This window comes from Pseudophryne corroboree, unplaced genomic scaffold (genome assembly GCF_028390025.1).
Source record: "Pseudophryne corroboree isolate aPseCor3 unplaced genomic scaffold, aPseCor3.hap2 scaffold_99, whole genome shotgun sequence".
NCBI classification, from domain to species: domain Eukaryota; kingdom Metazoa; phylum Chordata; class Amphibia; order Anura; family Myobatrachidae; genus Pseudophryne; species Pseudophryne corroboree.
Window position 1 is genome coordinate 1,635,737 of NW_026970570.1, and position 5,861 is coordinate 1,641,597.

The 5,861-nt window shown below is 42.6% G+C and overlaps 1 pseudogene; it reads left to right on the top strand.

Annotated features, from left to right (window-relative positions):
* The first annotated feature begins 2,734 nt into the window (after nucleotides 1–2,734).
* On the top strand, nucleotides 2,735–2,913 carry LOC135049656 (U1 spliceosomal RNA; annotated as a pseudogene).
* Nucleotides 2,914–5,861: the final 2,948 nt, after the last annotated feature.

Consider the following 5,861-nt stretch of genomic DNA (forward strand, 5'->3'; position numbering starts at 1 on the left):
TCAATAACATAGCATCCTTATCTAGGGTCTCAATCTCTGCTGATAAGGTATCTGTCCATGCTGCCACCGCGCTACAACCCCGGCCGACGCAATTGCCGGTCTGAGTAAGGTACCAGAATGTGTGTAAATGGACTTTAGGGTAACCTCCTGCTTGCGGTCAGCAGGGTCCCTGATGGTAGCCGTATCCTGGGATGGCAGCGCTACCTTTTTGGATAAGCGTGTCAATGCTTTATCCACCCTAGGGGAGGATTCCCACCGTATCCTGTCCATTGGCGGGAAAGGATACGCCATAAGAATCCTTTTGGGAATCTGCAGCTTTTTGTCTGGAGATTCCCAAGCTTTTTCACATAATTCGTTCAACTCATGTGAGGGGGGAAAGGTTATCTCAGGTTTCTTTCCCTTATACATGTGTACCCTCGTGTCAGGGACAGGGGACTCTGTGATGTGCAAAACATCTTTTAGTGCAATAATCATATATCGAATACATTTAGCCAATTTTGGCTGTAACTTTGCATCATAGTAGTCGACACTGGAGTCAGAATCCGTGTCGGTATCTGTGTCAACTATTTGGGATAGTGGGCGCTTTTGAGACCCGAAGGTCCCTGCGACATAGGGACAGGCATGGGTTGACTCCCTGACTGTTCCCTAGCTTCAGCTTTGTCTAATCTCTTGTGTAATAAGTTTACATTAGCACTTAAAACATTCCACATATCCATCCAGTCAGGTGTCGGCGTTGTCGATGGAGACACCACATTAATTTGCTCCTGCTCCTCTCTAGGAGAGCCTTCTACCTCAGACATGTCGACACACGTGTACCGACACACCATACACTCAGGGAATCCTCTTATCTGAGGACAGTTCCCCAACAAGGCCCTTTGGAGAGACAGAGAGAGAGAGTATGCCAGCACACACCCCAGCGCTATATGACCCAGGAAAAAAACACAATAATTTTATGTTTACCCAGTAGCGCTGTATTTCCATATATATATGCGCCTAATTATGTGCCCCCCTCTTCTTTAAGACCCTCTTTCTACCGTGGTATAAGCAGGGGAGAGTCCGTGGAGCTTCCCCTCAGCGGTGCCGTGGAGAAAATGGCGCTGGTGAGTGCTGAGGGAGAAGCCCCACCCCCTCAGCGACGGGCTTCTGTCCCGCTCAAATATAGTAAAAAAATGGCGGGGGCTCTTATATATATATATACAGTGCCTAGCTGCATATATATTTAATTTGCCAAAGAGAGGTCTATATTGCTGCCCAGGGCGTCCCCCCTGCGCCCTTCACCCTTACACTGACTGCCGTGTGAGAGGTGTATGGGAGCAATGGAGCACAGCTTTACTGCTGTGCGTTACCTCAGTGAAGATCATGAAGTCTTCCGCCGCCTCTGAAGTCTTCTTTTCTTCTCATACTCACCCGGCTTCTATCTTCCGGCTCTGCGAGGGGGACGGCGGCGCGGCGCTGGGACGGACGGCGAGGGTGAGACCTGCGTACCGATCCCTCTGGAGCTAATGCTGTACAGTAGCCTAAGAAGCAGAGCCTATCAACTCACAGAAGTAGGTGTGCATCTCTCCCCTCCGCCCCTCGATGCAGAGAGTCTGTTGCCAGCAGGCTCCCTGAAAATAAAAAAATCTAACAAATATACTTTCTGTCAGGAAACTCAGGAGAGCTCCCTGAAAAGCACCCAGTCTCCTCTGGGCACAGTAGTAAACTGAGGTCTGGAGGAGGGGCATAGAGGGAGGAGCCAGTGCACACCCAGATCTAAAGTCTTTCTTAAAGTGCCCATGTCTCCTGCGGAGCCCGTCTATCCCCCATGGTCCTTACGGAGTCCCCAGCATCCTCTAGGACGTAAGAGAAAAATTATGCTGGCAGAAAAATCCAATTGAGTGATTAAACAGCTCCAGAGCTGCTCTGTAAGGCAAGTAAAAGGGTGTGGGCCCTGCAGCACTACCTGTAGTTTGCATTGTGCATTGGAAGCCTAGTTTGCTGTCTGTTTCCACTTCTTTTTTCTTGAGCCCCTCCCGTCTATACCCTTGTGCACTATCCTGACTTCTCCTCCCGTCTGCTTACTTTGTGCCTTCCAAAGCACAATGCAAACTACAGGTAGTGCTGCAGGGCCCACACCCTTTTACTTGCCTTACAGAGCAGCTCTTGAGCTGTTACAGTGCCCAGCTGCTGCAAGAAATCAGCGTGAATGCTTCAGGGGCTGGGGCATGGCCAACATGAGCCCCACACCGAAGGAGGGTGGGGGTGTTTAATGCGAACTAGGGGTCTCGCACAATGCGAACTACAGGTAGTGCTGCAGGGCCCACACCCTTTTACTTGCCATACAGAGCAGCTCTGGAGCTGTTACAGTGCCCAGCTGCTGCAAGAAATGTGAACTAGGGGTCATCCAAGTGCCGCAAAAGGCCGCCATGCCCTGCACGCCCCTTTTCTCTTTTCATATGCAGACGAGGGTTGAAGCCAACTTTGACCCACTGCTTGGATGACATCGCCATATGCAAATCCATCTGCTGCAGGCCTTCCCCCAGGAATGCTTGCACTAGTTGTTGCATTTGGTTTGTTGTTTGGGGGTGCTTCAGTATTAGGCAGCCTTCTGCCCTCCCATGTTCATCTGAAAATATGTGTTCTCCCTGCAGTTGTTGTCCCCAGATGAGAGTTCCCTTGTGCTGCCTCAGTTGAATCTCCTTTACTTGACAGAGATGTGCCTGAGCAGAGGCCCTCCCCAGCCCTATCCCAAATCATACTTATTTTGCATAGGAGATACCATGGTCATGAAGACTGTTCTCCCAGGGAGCGGTTCATTCATTGCATTCTGGGTATGCTGACCCCTGTGATTTCCCCAAATGTGGGAAACTCGACTGCATTATTTAATGCGAACTAGGGGTCATCCAAGCACCGCAAAAGGCCGCCATGCCCTGCATACCCCTTTTCTCTTTTCATAAGCAGACGAAGTTTGAAGCCAACTTTGACCCACTGCTTGGATGACATCACTTGCTGCCTTTCCAATGAAGCAAGTTTAATTTAATAATAGGTGAAAAACCATCCCTACAAAGGTGTTAATCAGATACTTGGCTTTGTGGACACTTTTCAGAGCACAAATTTGTTAGCATAAAATAAAGCCAGAAAATGAAGAGCTGTTTAATCACTCAATTGGATTTTTCTGCCAGCATATTTCTTTTTCTCTGCAACCCACTGCTAAATTGTGCTTCCTAGCTGTTTTTATAAATTCACTGAATCAAATCTAACTCTGATTACATCAGAGAAGGCCAGGTACCCTACACCATAACAGGGGGTTTGAAATTTTGACTTGTCTACTTAAAGATCACCAAAATCTGATAACAAGGTCAATTAAGTCCCTGGGTGGGATTGAACCACCAACCTTTTGGTTAATAGCCTTACTGATTGCGCCACAGCAACACTTTGCAAAAGTCCATACTGACAAAGGCTAATAAGCATTCATCTAGAACGATTCCTAGAAACATTTTAAAAAGTCAATAATGTGGAGAGTTTTTGTAAGATGTTTCTTCCATCAACCAATGAAGAAACACATTGGTACTTTCCCATGATGAGTGAGTGCTTCAGGATCTTTTGCACTTACATGTGCAGCAGAGTACTGTAATGGAAGTGCTGGGTCCATAATCCATAACCCAGAGGTAGGCAGATTGAAACTATCCTCTGCTATATGCATTTTTCTTTGTTAATTAAAGTAATCCAAAACTGGGATTGATATTTTTGCTCTTTTATTTTTACTTAAAGTACAATAACTTTTACCATTTTAATTTGTTTTAATAGTATATTGACAGTATTGTTTTCTTTCAAAAATCCAATTAATTTTCTTTACCCGATTATTAAAATGGTAATTGACAAAAACAAACTACATTGTCACCAGAAGAGCAATACAAAATGTACAAGTGATATATTAAAATCATCTTTCCAGCTTGAATTTCAATGATGCATTGGGGCAACGATTTTGTGAGAAACATCTTCACCCTTAAATAAAGATTTTCTTAATTCCTTACCTGTGTGCTAATTAGATATCACCTTGTTTTCACATTAAACAGACTTCCACATGAGAAAACAGCAAAGATGCAGTGGCGTTAATGTTTCCTGGTGTCAACCTGTATTATTTCCGTAGATATTGAAATGAGGATGCATCTTGCTGCCTTTCCAATGAAGCAAGTTTAATTTAGTAATAGGTGAAAAACCATCCCTACAAAGATGTTAATCAGATACTTGGCTTTGTGGACACTTTTCAGATAACAAATTTGTTATCATAAAAATAAAGCCAGAAAATGAAGAGCTGTTTAATCACTCAATTGGATTTTTCTGCCAGCATTTTTCTTTTTCTCTGCAACCCACTGCTAAATTGTGCTTCCTAGCTGTTTTTTTTTATAAAATCACTTAATCAAATCTAACTCTGATTACATCAGAGAAGGCCAGGTACCCTACACCATAAGAGGGGGTTTGCAATTTTGACTTGTCTACTTAAATATCACCAAAATCTGATCACAAGGTCAATTACGTCCCTGGGTGGGATTGAACCACCAACCTTTTGATAAATAGCTGAACACACTAACCGATTGCGCCACAGAGACACTTTGCAAAAAGTACATACTGACAAAGACTAATAAGCATTCATCTAGAACGTTTCCTAGAAAAACTTTAAAAAGTCAATAATCTGGAGAGTTTTTGTAAGATGTTTCTTCCAGCAACCAATGAAGAAACACATTGGTACTTTCGCATGATGAGTGAGTGCTTCAGGATCTCTTGCACTTACATGTGCAGCAGAGTACTGCAATGGAAGCATGCTGGGCCCATAACCCAGAGGTAGGCAGATTGAAACTATCCTTTGCTATATGCATTATTTTTTTGTTCATTAAAGTAATCCAAAACTGGGATTGATATTTTAGCTTTTATTTTTACTTAAAGTACAATAACTTTTACCATTTTAATTTGTTTTAATAGTATATTGACAGTATTGTTTTCTTTCAAAAATCCAAGCCACTGCATCTTTGCTGTTTTCTCATATGGAAGTCTGTTTAATGTGAAAACAAGGTGATATCTAATTAGCACACAGGTAAGGAATTAAGAAAATCTTTATTTAAGGGTGAAGATGTTTCTCACAAAATCGTTGCCCCAATGCGTCATTGAAATTCAAGCTGGAAAGATGATTTTAATATATCACTTGTACATTTTGTATTGCTCTTCTGGTGACAATGTAGTTTGTTTTTGTCAATTACCATTTTAATAATCGGGTAAAGAAAATTAATTGGATTTTTGAAAGAAAACAATACTGTCAATATACTATTAAAACAAATTAAAATGGTAAAAGTTATTGTACTTTAAGTAAAACTAAAAGCTAAAATATCAATCCCAGTTTTGGATTACTTTAATGAACAAAAAAAAATGCATATAGCAAAGGATAGTTTCAATCTGCCTACCTCTGGGTTATGGGCCCAGCATGCTTCCAGTGCAGTACTCTGCTACACATGTAAGTGCAAGAGATCCTGAAGCACTCACTCATCATGCGAAAGTACCAATGTGTTTCTTCATTGGTTGCTGGAAGAAACATCTTACAAAAACTCTCCAGATTATTGACTTTTTAAAGTTTTTCTAGGAAACGTTCTAGATGAATGCTTATTAGTCTTTGTCAGTATGTACTTTTTGCAAAGTGTCTCTGTGGCGCAATCGGTTAGTGTGTTCAGCTATTAATCAAAAGGTTGGTGGTTTAATCCCACCCAGGGACGTAATTGACCTTGTGATCAGATTTTGGTGATATTTAAGTAGACAAGTCAAAATTGCAAACCCCCTCTTATGGTGTAGGGTACCTGGCCTTCTCTGATGTAATCAGAGTTAGATTTGATTAA